This window comes from Aptenodytes patagonicus, chromosome 2 (assembly GCF_965638725.1).
Source record: "Aptenodytes patagonicus chromosome 2, bAptPat1.pri.cur, whole genome shotgun sequence".
NCBI lineage: Eukaryota > Metazoa > Chordata > Aves > Sphenisciformes > Spheniscidae > Aptenodytes > Aptenodytes patagonicus.
Window position 1 is genome coordinate 39,081,628 of NC_134950.1, and position 19,602 is coordinate 39,101,229.

The window sequence follows — 19,602 nt, forward strand, 5'->3', positions numbered from 1 at the left end:
CCTGGGCACAGTTTTCTCCTAGAGCAACTAGCCAAGTGTTGCTCCTCTCTTGAAACATGGAGGATGTCGTGGAAATTCCCACCTCTGATAACAGTCTCATCATCAGCGACCAAGCACTAGATCCCAGCCCTCCTCCCATGGGAACACACAAACTGCTGCAGCAGAGTCGGGTTCCTGCTGGTGCTCCCTCATGTCAGCCTTGGGCAACCTGCTGCATCTTCCACAAGATGGCCCAGGTTAAACACAAGGAGAGATGTGTGCCCTCCCACTCACTTCAGCCTGTGCAACAGCTGCGGAGGTGGGGGAAGATGCGGGCTTGAACCCCTTGGGCACAGGGACCAGGAGCCCAGGTTTCAACCACTAGAACACAGTCTACTCTTTAGACAAGTCCCACCACCACCAGCTCTCAGGGAAAGGTGAGCACTGGTTCCTCTTCTGGCGAAGTTTTAAAAAGAAAGCCCCTACAACTGCATTTCGAGACACAGCCAATCCTATCAGCGTCTGTGTTTACAGTGCGCTTGCCAGATGTCCTAGTTTCTTGATCTCCTAAGGGCTTTGATGCTCAACTACAGCAGCTCTAGATAAGGCGCTTAAGAACTTTCTGCTCAAAGAGGGAGATCCAATACGTTTAAGACACTTTCAGAGTCAAGCAGACACTGTGCTAGGTGGTTTTGAAGACTTGGGGAGATAAATTCTGTTTGAGAATTAGGAATGCAAGCAGGAACCTGATTAACACATTTTAAAATGTTCTCACAGTATGCTGAAGCCCTTCAGTTCTACTTTGGAAAGCCTAAGTGTTTGCTTTGCACGTTATTTTAGCACATGGATACTACTTAAACTAGAACAAAATGAATCCTTCAATATAAACACTCAAAGTGCTAACTTCAAATAAAAACAACATATTGCTTTACTACAGCTCAGTCTATATAAATACATAGATTACTTATGCCAGTTTCTATTTCCTTGGTCTACAGAAAAGAGTAATTCATAGCAGTATAAGTTTTCAATGACTTACGAGCATCCAAAAATGAAGTCACAAAACCAACCAATAGTGACTTTCCTTTTGGGAAGTGCCCACTCCTTAAAAATAACATTTTTCTAAATGACAAATTAGACAGCCAAAAATAAATATTCATTTACACCTACAAACATGTGCAATCTGATCTCGATTTACATGCAGAAATGCAGGCAATTGTGTATAAAATGGCTTGTAGCCGTGGGACAAAAATACCCTAGTACTTGCACGCAAATTATAAAACCGAAGCCATCTGGAAAATGATCTGGGATATAGACAGGATAACCCAGGAGAGAGCTGATGTGTGGATGTGGCTGAAGGATCACAGCTTATTAGAAGCTTATCCTGTATGGATGGGATGGAAAATAAGATTTGACGTACCCTCTTATACTGTGATGATTAACATGAACCTGCAATTAGCACGCATGGCATTACAAAATGACAGATGATTTCCATCATAAATCCTAGATCCCAGGGGACACAAGAGTTGCTTTGCATCTATTTTTATTTGCTAATACCTGTGACATTTTATTTAATATACTTTATTTTTGGCTCTCAGCATACCCTATTGAAGTATCTTGTTGCGGGGTCAAGTCAGCTTTGGAGACTTGCAGCTACTCCAGCTAGTTAGGCTGAAACAATTCTGCATATTAAAAACCAGCAATCACTATTTTAAACACATGCCATTACAGTCAAATTATCCACCTACTTGTGGATTGACTTTAAACAAGTCAAAAAATGAACAGACTAGTAATTTTAAAGTGCCCACATCTTAAAACTCGAACTACTAGCTCCCTGCAATACATTATTTTATAAGCAGAGTGGGCTAGGAACCGCCCAACTAATGTCCCCCATAGGTCCTTTGAACCTCTGTTCAATGAGACTGTCAGGCTTCTTAGAAGGCTACCTGTCCTTAGAGAATGAAAATGCAGAGAGCAATAATAAAAAGCAACAACTCCTTTCAGTTGTTGATTATCAGAATGAAGATCCCCTCCGAACAACAGAACCAATGAATTACAAGTGTTGCAGTACTCTGGATGCAGCCCATGTATACACCAGTCCGCATAAATCTCCTTCCCCTCAGGAAATGTTTAATCCTCTTTTAAGATAACAATAGATACTGAATTTATTAGATTAGCATGAAAGAAATTAAATGCAAGGGCTGTCAGCATCTATTTTGAGGGTCCAATATAAATTTCAATGCTATTTCAATGCTCAGAGTACGTAACAAAGAGGCTGTAGCACTTATTAGGGACTGCAAACTGTTTTTTGCTGCCAACTAGTGCATATTCCCGCTCTTCATACACTCCCCAAAATTGAGGGAAAGAGCTTGGCAGAATTCAGACAAAAAAAACAGCTCTGCAGGAGCACTTAAGTCTCAGCAAGGGGAAGCCAAGGAGTGCTGACCAATGCTCATGAAAGAACTGAGCCAAAGATGTCCTGCAAATACAAAGTCACGCAGGTGAATGTTGTGGGATACTCCTTCAAGCTCCACTAGTTCTCCCCCTAGTGCAAATCCTCCAGGTTTGCACCAGAATTTTACCTTTCCCATGAGAGATCTGTCCAGAAAGTGCCGATACTTTGCAACTCCCTCCACACGTGAGGAGAAAACAATTATTTTAATTTTCTCCCTGCCTCCAACCTTCTCTCACATTTAATGACTATAAAGGGGTAAAGAGGCAATTCCAGCCCTTGCCTCTCTGGCACACAGATCGCTAGAAAGAGACACCGCAGACCTGAACTGCGTTAACTGCTTTTCCTCTGCGAGGCACAAAGCAAAGTGAACCAGGGTCTCCCCATCCTACGGGGGCACGGGCAAAGGGCTCTCTGGAAAAGGGCTCTTTCAACTGCTCTAAATGTAAATGCCAAGCCACCCCTTACCTCTTAAATGCCTGCTTCCAGCTTAGCATCGCTGCCTATATGGAATTAAGTAGTGGAACTGAAATGGAGTTTGGTGGTGTACGTAGTTGCAACCCAGAAATCAAACCCTCCCAAACCCAGCCAGCCATGCAAAATAAAACATAATATGTAAAACTACACGTACACGCAGCAACGCATAAAAACGTTAGGGCAAGAGTCCTAGCAGGAGCAAGTAACACCGCTGGGGAAGGGTGCGAATAAAAAGAAAGACGGAAGGAGAATGTGAAATGCAGAATGACTATGCGGCTTCTTTGCAAATACAGTATCTAAGACTGTACCAGCTGAAAAAAAAGCAGAAGTTTCTCCATGTTTGCTTGGAGCACTGTGCCCCCAGTCCGTAACTGGATCCCTGCGACTGGAGCCGTACGCCCACGCGGATCCGCGTCTTCCTGCGTGAACAGTTTCAGTTCCCCCCCCCCCCCCGCAGAAGGCTAGGGAGGGCCACACTGAACGCGCTCCACAGAAGCGACTGGGGATATAAGAAAAGCACGCATACGTTTTCGGGCTGCAACAAAAGGGAGGCAAAACGGTCCCGTGTCCCCTACCCCCCGGCCCCGGCCGGTGAACCTCCCTGCCTCCGGACGGCCCCTCTTTACAATGCCCGACTGCCTGCCGTCTGCAAGCGGCCACCGGCACCTGGACCCCGCGTACCTGCCTGCCTGCCTCCCTCCCGCCGGCGGGGCGGGGCGGGCCGGGGGGTGTCCGTCCGTCTGTCCGCCCGCCCGCCCGGCCGCTCGAGCTGGCCTCTTCCTCCTCCCCGGCGAGGCGCGCGCTGCCTTCCCTGCCGCGTCAGCTGCGCGCCTCCTGCCGCGGCCCCGGGCTGCCGGGCTCCCGCCCGCGGGGGCTCCCCCCACCCGCCGCGCCGCGGGGACGGGGCGGCCACGCACGACCGCCGCTCCCCCTCGCCGGGGCAGGCGGGGCCGCTTGTCGGTGTCGGTCTCGCAGCCGCCCGCGCCGACCAGCGCCCCCCCGGGCGGCGGCGAGCGGCGCCCGCCGCGGGGTCAGGCGGGGACTCGCGGCCGGCTCCGGCCCCGGCCCCGGCCCCGGCCCCGGCCCCTCGCGGCCTGCCCCCGGCGCGGCCCCGGCCCGCTCCCGCGGAGGGCCCCGAGGCTGCAGCTGCCCGAGGGACAGGCACGGGCAGAGCTGCGCCTGCTGCCTGCAGAGCCTGCGGCTGCCGGCAAACGCTGGGATGTGGGATTCAAGGCCGGATTACCGGGCTCCTCCGGCCTCCAGTTAAACCGGCGGATAATCCAGGGCGACGTGGTCTTCCCCGCATCCAGCACAAACCGGGCAGCACACGCTACGGCTCGGGAGCAGGTTTCAAAGGGGTGACAGCGCTCTGAAGCAGCGCCTGCGGTGCTGGCTGCTCGCGGAGACACACGACCAGTTATTCCTCATCAGCAAAATATGCACAGCCTACATAATACTGGGTCGCTCCGTCAACTGCAGAGCTGTCACGCCCTGGCACAGAAAGCGAAGATGGATTTTTGATGCCAGTATTTCATTCATCTGGCCAGCAAAAAGGAATTAATAGGGCTGGATGGAGGAAAGAGACATTGGAGACATTAGCTAGGGTGCAGAAGCATCCTCCCCTTTCTGTCTTCTAGGCATTATTTTGCCTTTTTTCTTCAACAGTCGCTGTCAGTGCTCATTTCTCACAGCAGGATGTGGTAAAAATAGAGTTAGAAGTTTGTCTTGAGCAACATTTGTTGTCTCTTTTCTGGCTGCTTCTTCCGTGCTTCCTGACACACTTTCTTCTCCACGTATTGCCACAGGATGCAGCACAGAAAAACCCACCCCACCCTTAATTTGTGCAATCCTGCCTCAAAACACTTCGTGTATCAGATTCATGGTTCTGAGTATGGCCAGCTGAGGTTCTCACGTGGCACACCTAAGTAGATGGTACCAGCTTGGAGGCTTCACAAAACAAGGAGAATTTCAGGAAGGCCTTGGAGACTGGGCATGAGACGAGGGAGGTTGTTCCAAGCAGAGACGGGGCACAGGTGAAATTTTTGAATGGCAAAAAGAGGAAGGCAAGAGGCTACTCGGAAAGGCAACAGCTCTTGCATCCTGAGATGCAAGAAAGAAAACAGAGGCTATAGTATGGGCAAAAGTGAATCCTAGAGAAAGAGCTCAATCTGATGGTCTGTGGTATAGTTAATCTGTTGTCCTAGTATATCTTAAAAGAATGATCGCTACATTACAGTGTCCCTTCAATACAGTTTGGGTAGTTCCTTCCTTCCCTGCTTCTAATTAAGCAAAGGAGTGAGACGAAAAGGTAGAGCTAAAAGCCACATCTTTGAGGAAAGATATAATAATAAAATATAAATAAAATATAATAATATAATAAAATAAGCAGTTCTTGCCAAGACGGTATGATTTCATGCAAGCGTCCTCTTTTACTCTCTTCATTTAAGGATTTTGCTAACACATTTTTAGTGAGAACGCTGTTTTAGCCCATCATTATGCCCAGTCATTTGACTACATCTATAATTCCCTTCTGGTCTCGGCCTTTTCTTTAGCCTACCACCACTTGTACACTCGAGCTGCTACAACAATTGCTGTTGTGTTGAACATTTCTCTTTCTGACTGACAGCTTCTTTAAAACTGTGCTAATAGTCCAAAATATGAACTTGGAAAGTTGTCAGATTATTTAGGTCATTTATCATAGAAAGCTGAAGGACATTTAAACATCATGGGAACTACCAGCCTGTCAGTCTCACATCTGTGCCTGGGAAGATCATGGAACAGATCCTCCTGGAAGCTATGCTAAGGCACATGGAGGGCAGGAAGCTGATTCGAGACAGCCAGCATGGCTTCACCAAGGGCAAGTCCTGCCTGACTAACCTAGTGGCCTTCTGTGATGGAGTGACTACATCAGTGGACACGGGAAGAGCTACGGATGTCGTCTAACTGGACCTCTGTAAGGCCTCTGACACAGTCTCCCACAACATCCTTCTCTCTAAACTGGAGAGGTATGGCTTTGATGGGTGGACTGTCCGGTAAAGGGTGAGGAATTGGTTGGATGGTCACATCCAGAGGGTAGTGGTCAATGGCTCAATGTCCAGATGGAGGTCGGTGACAACTGGTGTCCCACAGGGTCCGTATTGGGACCGGTAATGTTTAATATCTTCATCAATGACACAGACAGTGGGATCGAGTGCACCCTCAGCACGTTTGCAGATGACACCAAGCTGAGTGGTGCGGTTGACACGCCAGAGGGACGGGATGCCATCCAGAGGGACCTGGACAAGCTCAAGAAGTGGGCCTGTGTGAACCTCATGAGGTTTAACAAGGACAAGTGCAAGGTCCTGCACCTGGCTCGAGGCAACCCCCAGTATCAATACAGGCTGGGGGATGAAGGGATTGAGAACAGCCCTGCCGAGAAGGACTTGGGGGTACTGGTGGATGAAAAGCTGGACATGAGCCAGCAATGTGCGCTCGCAGCCCAGAAGGCCAACCATAACCTGGGCTGCATCCAAAGAAGCGTGGCCAGCAGGTCGAGGGAGGGGATTCTGCCCCTCTACTCTGCTCTGGTGAGACCCCACCCGGAGTACTGTGTCCAGCTCTGGAGCCCTCAGCATAAGAAAGACACGGACCTGTTGGAGTGGGTCCAGAGGAGGGCCACAAAAATGATCAGGGGGATGGAACACCTCTCCTATGAAGAAAGGCTGAGAGGGTTGGGGTTGCTCAGCCTGGAGAGGAGAAGGCTCTGGAAGACCTTATTGCAGCCTTTCAATACTTCAAGGGGGCTTAAAAGAAGGATGGGGACAGACTTTTCAGGGCCTGTTGCGATAGGACAAGGGGTAATGGTTTTAAACTAAAAGACAGTAGATTCAGACTAGATTTAAGGAAGAAATTTTTTACGCTGAGGGTGGTGAAGCACTGGCACAGTTTGCCCAGAGAGGTGGTGGATGCCCCATCCCTGGAAACATTCAAGGTCAGGTTGGACGGGGCTCTGAGCAACCCGATCTAGCTGAAGATGTCCCTGCTCATTGCAGTGGGGGTTGGACTAGATGACCTTTAGAGGTTCCTTCCAACCCAAACTATTCTATGATTCTATGATCATCATAACCTTCTGTTTCTCCTAAGTCTTGCATACATTTAACATTACATCCATGTGGGTGTCCTTGATCCATCTTCCGTGTGTAACTGTTTAAAATACAATCACACAGAAAGCTTTTTTCAGGACAAATTCTAAAAGGCAAATCTCCGGACAAAAAGGTTATGCAGTTTGTCCCATTCAAGAGATCCACCCATTATGCAGAAGTAATGCTAAAAAGTGACAAGAGAGATTCTTGCCATATTATATACTTGGTAGAAAGTGATTAACACAACTAAACCTTTCCTGTAAGGCCTAGATTTTCAGGAATTAATCTTTCAGTATTAGAACACTATTTCCACATTGGATTAAATTGGTCGAGAGAAGACTGAATTATAGATGTATCCACTCCCTCCTTCCCCTTCTCTCCCAAAGAACCTGAATGAGGAAAGTCTTGGAAGGTTTTCTCCTGTATCAGGACGAAATAAAAAAATGGAACAAAAAAATGTTCTTTTCCCATCCCCAAAAAGGAAAGGGCTGTTCAACCCCAGAGTAGTCTATAACCTGATGTATCATCACAACATTCTTGTACTTCTTAAACACTGGATAAAGTACTAGTTTTGTTGGTGCTCATCCCATACTGGTGCCAGGATTTCTACTTCCAAAGTTCTAACAAGGTATTCTTGTATTGTTTGTTCCTTGTCTGAAATGAAAAATTGTTAAAAGCATCCATTTTAAGTGAAACCCACCTCAGTTATCTAACAATAATATGCAACTCTTTCTGGAGTTTTCCTGCCACTTAGAAAGAACACGGAGCTAGTAGGAAGAAAAACAAAAGGACAGCCATAAACAGCAGCTTTTATCAGTTGAGGAGGCTGAACCACTGGAAGTCTCTTCTAGTCCTTTTTTTGCAGGTGTGTAAAAACAATACAAATCTTTCTTTGACCTGATAGAATCCTTTTTTCCTGCTTTACATGCAGTTTGACCCAAACTAGGTGGCTTGAGAAAGACATGGTCCTCCTGCAAGTGGTGGGTTGGCTTGCTGACAGCCTGGGAAAAAGTTTCCAGTCTAGACCACAACCTGCAGATGCAGCCCAGGCCCCTCCATGACATTCCTGTGGTGGTGGAGCCCCTGGGTAACTGCAAATTCATACTCTTTCCAACTTCAATTCTCTGTACCAGAGACTGTTCTGTGGCTACTCAGGCTATCGTACTCCTGTACAGCCACAGCACAAGACCTAAACATCAGTGAGAATCTTAACTGCCCCACCCTTCAACAGAAGCAAATTTCACCTAAGGTGAAGTCCTCTTAAAAAAAAAAAAAGGAAAAAAGAAAAAAATTACTTGCTACTACAGTCAGCCTTTTCTTTTCTTCCATTGTAGTTGCCCTGTAAGAACAGCATGTTTTCCTCTTGCTCTGGTATTCCACTGTGAGGACGTAAGTACACACTCAAGGTCCCTAATGCTACATCATCCATAATAGGAAGCACTAAACCTAGAAAATCTTTAAAAGGTGGGTCTCAGTCCTGCTGCTGAACAAACAAAGCTGATAATGTGCCTCATTTGTTCCGTCATCTGTTTGCTCCGTTGTTTGTTTTCTTTTCTTACACATATCCTTGCAGACAGGTTGATCTCTTTAACTACACACAGGTCAATGTCTGAATAGCTCACCTAGAAGCACCAGCAACACAGAAAGAGAAAATGGGGAAAAAACAGATGACGATGACATACTGCTTTTAAAGCATAACAAAACTCCTATCCACACCAGCAGTCTGGTGCACAGACTGAGGTCAGAGCAAACCCTTTCTGCAATAACTGAGTAGCTGTGGAGATGATGTATTCTCCACCTTATTGTGAGAGACCAAACAAAAGGGGGAAACATCTTTTGCGAGGTCACCATTACTTCTGCCTTCTTGCTATACCTTCTTTCATTCTCTCAGTTGCTTCACCTATTTGCATGTCTCCACCTTTCTTCCCTTTGCACTTCTTTCCCCATAGCAACTCTGGCTGCATACATCCTACTTCTGCCTCCTCCCACATCAAGAAGCTGCGTAATAGTGCAGGCTGAACTTTAGAAGGGAATACTGCAAAGACAAAGGGTTGTTAGCTGGTGTAGACTGGTAGCAAGCTTTCTAGCACTATAGGCTATGAGCCGAAGTAGGGAGAAAAGAAATAGAGATAGACTAAGGACAAGTGGAATAAAAGAAGTTAAGAAAGTTTTAAAGTAGAGAGCAGAAAGTTATATGAGCAGAAAGTTATATCCTTTCACCTAGGATTGTCTGTTCAGCAAGACCTGACAGTACACGCTCAGGCTAGTTAGATCCCCCAGAACCACATACTAGCAAGGAAATCAATCAATGATTACGTATCATGAGAAAGGCTTGTTGTGACATGGCATTCATCTGCCACTAAATCCATGTTCATGAAGAGGTTCCTATCTTCAGGCACACAAATCCCCATTTTTTCAGTGCAAATTCCTGAAGGAATGATAAAGTTTGTCTTCAGGGGGCTAGCTAACTATTCATATTTCTAATAAGTGTAGAGCTTTACAAGCTATAGGTATTGAATTTACTTTCCTCTAGTAAGGTAGCGTAACACTTACATGTTTTATTGAACATTTGAAACATGGACTACAGCAATTAAGATGAAAGTTCAACACAAATGTTAAATAAAAAGAAACTTAAGTGCTTTATTGAGCTCCTGGAACTTGGTTGCCAAATCACATCTGGGGATCCCTATCTAACTCCCATTGTGCCTCCAAGGAAAAATCATCTTCTCCAAAGCATTCCCATTAGACTTTCATATCAAGACCCAAATCAGAACAGGTAGAGAAGAGTGGAGGTCACCCTTCTCATAGCCACCATTTTAAGTTGGTTTCACTTGGTTATATTTCTTACACTGTTGGATGCTTTGAGTTTCATACTTCAGTTTGTACTCATCAGTGTCATGAGTAAATCTAGATCAGATTTTGCAGAATTGGAGTCCACCATAGATGGATATTCAGGTGAGGTGCCCACCTCCAGAGTGTAAACAGAGACATGTTTCCAAGTCTTAGTTGTTATTAAATCAAATGGTCATTAGCAGTCTAATCCTGAAACAAGGTGAATACTGGTGAATTGAGTAGGAAGATATTGCGAAGTTTGTGGGTGATATTTCAGGACATGTAAGCACTGTTACTTAGCCCCTAACTATTTTATCTTTTTTATAAGCCCCCTTCAAGTACTGATAGGCTGCAATAAGGTCTCCCCGAAGCCTTCTCTTCTCCAGGCTGAACAACCCCAACCCTCTCAGCCTTTCTTCATAGGAGAGGTGTTCCATCCCCCTGATCATTTTTGTGGCCCTCCTCTGGACCCGCTCCAACAGGTCTGTGTCTTTCTTATGCTGAGGACTCCAGAGCTGGACACAGTACTCCAGGTGGGGTCTCACCAAAGCGGAGTAGAGGGGCAGAATCCCCTCCCTCGACCTGCTGGCCATGCTTCTTTGGATGCAGCCCAGGAGACGGTTGGCCTTCTGGGCTGCGAGCGCACATTGCTGGCTCATGTCCAGCTTTTCATCCACCAGTACCCCCAAGCCCTTCTCGGCAGGGCTGCTCTCAACCCCTTCATCCCCCAGCCTGTAGTGATACCGGGGCTTGCCCCGACCCAGGTGCAGGACCTTGCACTTGTCCTTGTTAAACCTCATGAGGTTCACACAGGCCCACTTCTCGAGCTTGTCCAGGTCCCTCTGGATGGCATCCCGTCTTTCTGGTGTGTCGACCGCACCACTCAGCTTGGTGTCATCTGCAAACGTGCTGAGGGTGCACTCGATCCCACTGTCTGTGTCATTGATGAAGATATTAAACAGTACCGGTCCCAATACGGACCCCTGCGGGACGCCACTTGTCACCAAAGATACTCTTTTATCATACCCTCTTACTCAACTGCTGTGGCATATTATGCTACTGTTAAACATTTAAGTATGTTCTCTGTAAAGTTCAAGGTTAATGAGACCAGAAGCTTCACTGCTCTTCAGCTTTTGTTACTGGATACACTGTAAGGTTCATCCATTCACACCACAAGCCTATTTAATTTTTGCATACAAAGCAGAGCTCATTTTTTGCATTCAGGATCCCTGCTGCTATGAACTATTGTCATATGAAACACCAGTCACGTTGGCTACAGCATCTAACAGTCAACCTCTGCAAGCAGAATTAACTAAAATAATGGAAGACAGTATATTCTTTAAATCTGTAATAAATGTCTTTAAAAATAATAAAACTGTTTATCTTTAATATATTAAATAACAATTCTCAAACATCCAACCAAGAATTAGAAGCTATTTCTCTACAAAAAGACGCAAGAAAAAAAGGCAGTATGGCATGTATTACAAGGGTGCTACATAATTATTATATCTAGATACCTCCAAACAGAAAACCAAAGGATACAGCAAAGAAAACATGAAAGGACGTATAGTCATCTTACTGACTGCAACATGTAATAATTTAGCAGATGATAAATTAAAGGCCCTAAGTAAAACTCTAAGCTACTTTTGCTTCTTAAGATAGTTTCATAAAAGGGAATTGGGACTAAATCTTAGTGGTATAGGAAAAAAATACATCATGTGATATAACAATGAAAGTCTCCAAGAAGTTGAAATTGAATTAACTTACCAAAGTTTCAGTGTAAGAAAACATCCCACTTAGAAAATAGATTTATTTAATGAAGTGGGTTTTTTATTTCTTCTGTCTTTTCATTTTCATTCCAGCTGTGGTTGCCGTTTTGGGCAACAAGAAAGTCCCTGCCTCAGATGTTTCCCATGAGTTATCAGGAAGTACCAAAGATGAGGCAACAGCTTTCCCAGAAATAAAATCTCAAAACCTACCACAAACTCATGGAGGTGTTCTTACTTGTCTTAAGATAGGAGTTGGGGTGTAAGTCTTCAAAAGAAGAGAATAAGCCTTTTGAGTGGGCGAGAGTAGAAGGCTGTAAGGAAGCTAAGTTACCCATTTCTAAGTGAAGTGGAGGGGTTAATGAACTTTATATATGTGAAGTCTTTTTTATATATGCATAAATCGGAAGTGTTGTTGCTTAATGCTCACTCTTCATTAACACAGGCACTCTTTTCAGCCCTGCTGATAGTGAGAGCACAACTTAAAAATTAAAATAAAATTTTGTTTTCCTTCAGTTTTGTTGTCCTGCTTTCTCATCTTTACTGTCTTCTGTTCTGTGAACTTTTCTGCACTGTAATGCAATACAGATGAAACCAGCGTAAGGAAACCGATGAAATCTCTTCTGTAGGGTAAACAGGGAAAGACCTGAAGTTACTCATCTTTTTTTGTAAACTTGCACTCAGAAATAAGCATAGTGAAATACAATGGGCATACAACGAAAGGATAACTGAACTGGGCAAGTGAAGGAGAGATACCCATGTTACTAAGCCCTGGGGTCTGTAACGTGCTCTAACTCCATTCCAAAAGCATCTATTTTGTAATCAACTCTTGCAGAGCTCCAGCAGGAAGAATAGAGCGCGTGTCCCAGATGTGCTAACCAGCTGGTACATGGGTCTGCTCTCAGTAGAGCATGTTTCAAACACCGGTAGCTATCTGCATCTGAGGTAGCTTCTTTGCTGGTGGGAACTGCTGGAAGTTTACAAGAAATCCTTTTGCACACATGATAGGAGATAGCTGCTCACAAAAGGTCTATTTGGGAAGTGTCTGGAGTCCTAGGAAGCGACTGAGGCACAATATTTAAAGTAGGGATTAGATAAACCTAAACCAATGTTAAACCAGTGGTAAAAATACCATGTTCTCCACTTCAGAATATTTTCAGATCATATCTGTTCCTAAAGAGTTATTTGGGGAAACTATCCACTGTCTCTCCTACACCTAGACTTAAAGGCAAAGTTTTGGGTGCAGTTACATATCCTCTAGTTTCTTCTCCACCTTATTCAGACTACTGTAGAAAAAGTACCTGCCTGAGGCCTTCCAGGGGTCTGGTATTATGCAACAAGGAAGAGGGATTGCTGGGACTCCCTTTCTACGGAGCTGGGGTTTCCCACCCTGCCAGAGGCTGCTTATGTTGTCTCCCTGTACCAGAGGTCCCACGTGCATCTTTTTCCCCCTCCACTACCCCATCGAATCACTGAATCTCTTTAGTCCCCCGATACTTTAATTCATTTTTCCTTCATGGAAGGAAACGCATCAGAGAGCCAGTTAAGTGCTTTGGAAGAGCTGAGTTGGGAATAATGCTCTTCAGTCAAATACTCTTTGATCTGCAGATTATTATAAAACTAGCTGGAACTCTCAGCTCTGCTAACTCACATACAAGAAGGTAAGCTCTCAGTCTCTTTTTCTCAAATTCTCATTTTGCATTTTTCTAGTTTTCCACATAGTCAGCATGTTTTTGTTTGTTTTTGTCAGGAACATTCCCCCAAATTTCACAGTTCACCTTGAGCGCTGGGCTGGCTGCTCATGGTGTAAACAGGAGGGGAACAACACTTAACTATCAGATGGGTGGGCTTAGCAGTCATAGACACAAATAGAAAGATAGGAAAGGGTTGGGAGTAGAGCAGATTATTTATCATGAAGCAGTATAATCTCTGACATTTTTTCTCATATCTTCTAATTTTGTCATCTTTCTTTACTGATATCTCAACTTTTACTTCCAGTCTGTGGGTGATACCAGCCTCAGTTACCTAGCTCTTGCATGCTTAGATGAGGACATCCATTCTTTGTCTCATGTCTTTTTTTTTTTCTAGACCATGATTATTTTGTGTTCATCTAGCTTGGACTTTACCCTGTTGGTTCACAGGCTTCTTGAAACGAGGTACCAACACACGCTGTGCTTGCTGCAAGTTGCCATGTCGATCGTTTTGTCTTACCTGTGATACTCATGCTCTGAATCCTTTAAAAGGCTTTGCTTTTTCATAACAATATGACATGGCTGACTCACAATCAGTTTGTGATTCACTGTATGCCCTGATCCTTTCTGAAGAATGTTTCCAATAAATTTACTCCCCTATCTTGTGATTGTAAGTGGCAATAAAGTATTATATATGCTGATTTCTAAACCTATTTATTTCACCAGCTTGTCAAGATAGTTTTGAACTACAAATTTCTCGCTCAAAGTGCTTGCAACTCTTTCTGGCTTAGTGTTTCCCAGAAGTTTAATAAGTATAATCTTGCATGTAATTAATGAACAGACTGAGGACAGATGCCTGCATAACCTCATTTTGATATGCTTTTGCAGTTTGGTAGTGACCAGCTGCTCTGCATATGCCGTGGTTACGTAAGTGTGCTATAATCATGGCTTTTCTATCTAGCACAGCAGTATCTGATCGGCGCATTTTCTGCTAGCTTGATTGTAAGGTGTAATGTCAGAGGATACCAAAACTCACGAATGCCAAGATAAGACAGCTATCACTTCTTCTCACGTATGTGGCCTGCTCTCACTGAGAGAAAATAGGTTACCATATTGGGCTGGCATTGTCACCCATTCGTCACAGCAATAATGCGTTTGAAGAACGTCCTCCTTATATCCCCTTAATTGTGTCTTACTTTCTGCTTTGGCATCATTGGATTTTTTTGAACATACTGCTTTCTGTTTGGTAATTTGATTTAGTTTTTTATTTTTGGTATGGTTCTTTTTGAGTGTTGGGTCAATGTCATTGTTTAACCAAATTGATTTTTCTGTGCTTTACTACTCCTTGGATCGGGATGGTTTGGGCACACGTAACCTCTGATTTTTTCAGAATTATTTTTGATTTTTACTTTCTTCCCATGAAATCTTATCTAGCAATGTGGAGAGTTTCAAAGATGTTTTATTAAAGTCCACTGTCTTTCTTTACCTCTCTTGTCATTTCATGAACAGTTGTGCAACTTGTTTGCTACTTTTGTTCACTCAGTTAGATTTGCTCAGATTCAAATCTAGAAAGCCTTCCCTATAGGATATCTTACATCTTCGATATCAACAGAATCTTTCTCAAACTTTCTACCTGCTAGCCAACTTTCTCCCACTGTACTGATTTACCAGCAGATATCTGTTAATTTGAGTAGTGAACTTGGTGGTAACGAAGGACCTTAGTATGATTTTATTTGAGGTCCTCCCCTTATAATTTTATCCCCTGAATCTTCCTTATGCAGTGCTCTATAGTAGAGTCATACCATAGTGGGATCTTTCTTCTGCTTTCTCTTCTCCATTTCGTTGCGGTTATTTCAGCAGATCTCCTGATGAGTTCTGGACCTCAGAACAGGCACTCACGTTCTCAATGTGCAAATCACGGTTTCCCGTCATTCTTCAGCACGCAATGTTCTTCTGTGTCAATACATGTCTTGTGAACTACCCTACCACGCTTGCTATGCTAATGAAATCTTAGTGCGTAAGCAAAGCTTGTCCTGCTTATTTGCTCAGTAGTGTACAGTCATCTAGGATGTTCATCAGTTGGACCCTCTGTTTTTCTTTCTTTGATTAGTCAGGTAACAGGCAATAAGGTGACAAAGTAGTTGTGCCTTATAGCACTAATGCATCATCCCTGTAGTGTGGCAGTTCCTGGGATCAGTGGGAAGGTTCACTTGGTTAGCTTCTGCTGACACCTACTGCCAGAGCTGAATGCAGCAAAATAACACAGGAGAAGGCTTTGACAGTGTCCCACGAGATTCATGGAATGTAGCTTCGGATTCAGACTACCAGTATTGTACTTAAAGAGATAAATACCATCCATAGTTTTATGGAAATGAGATTAATACAGATCACAAATGGCAAAGTCTCCAGGAGCAATTTGGGTTTTTTTGTTGCTGGTTTTCTAGTAAAATTAGCAAAGGACAAGAGTTAATTGAAAGTTACTTTATGCATTTTCCATGATAGGAGCTAATGAGTTTATGGCTAGAAGTAAATACTTCTCAGAGGCAAAAAAGATGTAACTTTTTTTTTAAATAGATGATACATCTTCATTGTTACTGCAAATGGTTTTACATCAGATTCAAGAAAAAGCTTCTCCTCAAAGCAATTCCTGCTCGGTAGTAGGGACCTGTTTCTTTGTTTTTGCAAACCTCCTTTTCACTTATTTCAATACCGAGAAATCACACCCAGGACAAGGAAGTGTCGTAGAAGATCCCACTTACTGAAAGGTTGTTAGGTTTAGTGAACTGCAATGAATTCATGCACACAAGAGCTGTAGTTTAGACCTTTATAGGTGTATAAAGGACTAAGAACCTTTTGAACTACCAGAAAACTAGAAACTATTACAACATCTGGCTACTGATGGTAAGGGTGTTTGCGCATTTTGGAAGATGGGATATTATACTCATTTGCTAAAGGACAGGGCAACAAACCAGTTTGAAGTGTTCATCTAGTTTATATTTGAACTGTAATAACATCTAGGCTAAAACCCTCAGGAGACAATCTGAGGATAGAGTGGCTTTGTTTGTTTTTCTTTTTTTCAGCCAGCCGATCCACTCCCACCATTTCATATTTGTGTACCAGGTTCTCTCCTATGTCTTCAACTCTGAAAAATAGAGGATCTCAACTTGTCAAATACTTCCAAATTTAAGCGTAATCACAAGCCAGGCATCACTGCTCTGTGTTCTCTGTGAGAAGCATTTATTGCCTTTGTCACCCATTTACATCCTTGACTTGGGAATTCTTCTGTACTGGAAACGGCTGTTCATTCTTCTCTACTAAACTGGGTATTTGCAGAGAGAATTTCAGTAAGGACCAGACAGTAAATCAGGACACTTAAATACACGTGGATGTCATATAGATTTAAGTAAACCTTTAACAGTTGCTGAGATCAGTGACTGTGCACACGTTGTGAACATACAAATCAATACGGCAGTGAGTATGTTAGTTGCTCAACCTATTTTATTTTGAGGCATTTATCTTTTAGTGTAATGGGATTGTACCATTCCTTCAATTTGTATTTGACAGAGCACTATGGAAAGCAGATAAATATTCACAGTAATTGCCATTGAGACTTCCATATAATCAGGTTACACATCTAAGCTAATAACACTTACATTCTCCTCTTTTTAATGGCCTGCTGCCCTAAGGATTAATTTTTCTATTGACAGTTGCTGGACACTGACAGTCCTGATGAGTCCATTTTGTTTGCCAGTTGTGCTGGCATCAACTCTCAAAGAGATATTCAGAATAAAAAATGTGGGGCCTTAATTTTGCAGAGGAGTTTGCATGTGAAATCAATTTAATTTTCTTGCAAGATAGGGCCTCAGAACCAGATTTTGAGCCAAGAAATAAAAGGAAAGCATAGGTAAAAAAAAAACAGTGTACCCATTGACCAGCTTGTCTTGGATGCCGAGATTGTCCCTGCATGGGAGTCAGCTGTAGAGCTATTCTTACTGGACAAGGCTGTACCTGAACAAACATTGGGAACATTGGCTTTGCAGCAGCAAAGCCTTTGAGCAGGTTATTTGGATAGTTGTAACTAGTATTAGAACCTCTGCCCAGTATTTCCCTTTTCATGTTGTTTTCCTAATGTGCCTATGTTTTGCTAACACACATACCACATTTTGAGCAGCCCAAATTTGGTCTCGTGTGTACGAATGACATCGTTAACAAAGTGCATCTATTAGTGGTGTGAAATGCAGAACCTGTTGCAATGGCGGCAGTTCAAGCTCTGACTCTGAAAGCACTGAAGGAAAACAGTTTTTCATTTTGAGGTCATTGGAAGGCAGTAGAAGAGGGATATGGAAGTTATTCAGCTGGACATATCCAGGACAAGAGTTACCAGTCCAGGTCCTCAAAATAAGCCAGATGCTGTTTTCTAACCGCCATTGACTAACTATTAATTAACCCAAAGGTTTATGAAAGCTGAACTGAAGTTGCTCAGTGGTGATTCCTGTCCTTCCAGAACACTGTGCTGGGCTGCATGCTGCCTCTGAGGACAAGGATGCGAGGAGGCCTGTGACCAACACCCCTTCGGCATAACGCCGTAAGCATGGTGGTTAGTGCTTGGGCTTTTAATAACACCTGCTCAAATGCAGGGCCACAAAATATAGGCAGTTCAGCAGCAGTTTGGAAGTGAGCACAGAATTGGTTTAGCAAGAGCAATGAATACAAGAGTCCACACTGCATGGAACTCGAAGCTGCTCTGTGCGGGGAAGCACATACTGTTGTTGACTCCTTGTAGATAGCTGTTACTACTAATAGTACTTATGATATCGTAAGCACTATCCAGTTGGGGGCCTACCCAATGCTTTTTAGCCGCTAGCGTGTCATATCTAAGTAGAAAAAAGTTGCATTCATTGTGGGTTGTGATGATATTGCCATCTTCCCTCTGGCTCACACTTGTGTTTTCTCTCTCCTCTTTCTCGAGTGTAAGGCTGAAATGTAGGGTGCTTTTAGGGCCAGATCAGGCAAAACTGCTAGTCTTTTCCAGGCTAGGCAGGATCAGCGCTGCCAGGGGTTCAATGAAGATAACACCAGACTTCTAGCTATCCTTTCTCCATAATACATGGTATGGAGAGCATGCTGAGCTGTAGCTGAAGGCTGATGATAACTTTCACTTCTTGACAAAATAGAGCATCTTCTACTTTATCGTGATCTGGTCTTTGGCACGCTGCACAAGCCTTTTGTTTCTGTTTAGCTGGAAACTTCTGTCATTGCTCTTCCAAAGAAACAAGTCCCTCTGAGAAACAATTGCTTTTCACCTGGGAATGACCCATTGCCTGAGGGTGAATGACAAAGAAGAGAGGGAATAGCACTGGGTGAAGATCAAACTTAAAATTTTAGATCTCTCATCCTGGGCCTGAAATGAATGCCCGGTATTTTGCCTGGCAGTGCTCGGTTCTCATCAACAAAGTAGCATGGCTTCGGATATAGCCTGTTGCTGACAATTAATCACTCTGCTGACCCATTATAAATAGATTTAACTTTGCAATCAGTGTGGTCTTCAAGTATGTGGTAGATTTGAAAGTAATCCTGCTTTCCTGACTGTGATGCTGCTGTTCGCATTGCCTGTGAAAATAGTGTGGTTATTGCCGTGATCTCTGGTAGGACTCATTGCTGTACTTCTGCAGGGTATCTACTAACAAGGCAGACACTCTATTTCCTGAATTTTCCTGTAAGGCTGCTTAAAGGTTTAGTTACTTGCAAGACCTGTATTCAGAGATATAACACAGAACTTCCTTATCCTGTTTGCCAGATACAGTGTATAAAGCTTGTAAATAAATATGCATTTAATTTGCATAAATTATTAGCTTACCAGAGAATTGTGATTTTTATCAAAGATTCTGTAATGAAAGTTTATCGTTGCAGAAATTGCTTGGGCAATCAATCATGATGATAAGTCTGCATATAGCTGGACTACTTACAAATGTCATTCATCGAAAACATTCATGTTAATTAGGGTCAAGTCACCATAAAAGATAGATTCCTCTATTGAGTATCATTTATAGTGAAATTAATGTAGGGAACAGGAAGGAGAAATGCTTTTGACTTTACAGTCATAGTTTATCAAGCGCTTTCATAAAAATGTCTGGCTAGAGAAGTAAACAAAACATCAAAATTTCTGTCAGCTTTGACAGTAAAAGCTAATTATTTCACCAGGGTGCTACCTATTATTTACTGCAAAGTACTATTAAACAATGACAGAAGTGTTTATTTCCCATATGCAAAGACACGGATTGCTCCAG

The 19,602-nt window shown here is 43.6% G+C and overlaps 1 protein-coding gene across 2 annotated transcripts in view; it reads right to left on the bottom strand.

Moving 5' to 3' along the window:
- SGK3 (serum/glucocorticoid regulated kinase family member 3) overlaps nt 1-4,254 on the bottom strand; it is a 61,316-nt gene extending 57,062 nt beyond the window's left edge. Inside the window, exon 1 of one of the 2 annotated variants that reach the window (XM_076329615.1) lies at nt 4,149-4,254. The gene's annotated coding sequence lies outside the window, so the exon portion shown is untranslated. Of the gene's footprint in view, nt 1-3,586; nt 3,656-4,148 lie in introns of those variants that run through there. The other variant, XM_076329612.1, reaches the window with a different exon arrangement.
- Nucleotides 4,255-19,602: the final 15,348 nt, after the last annotated feature.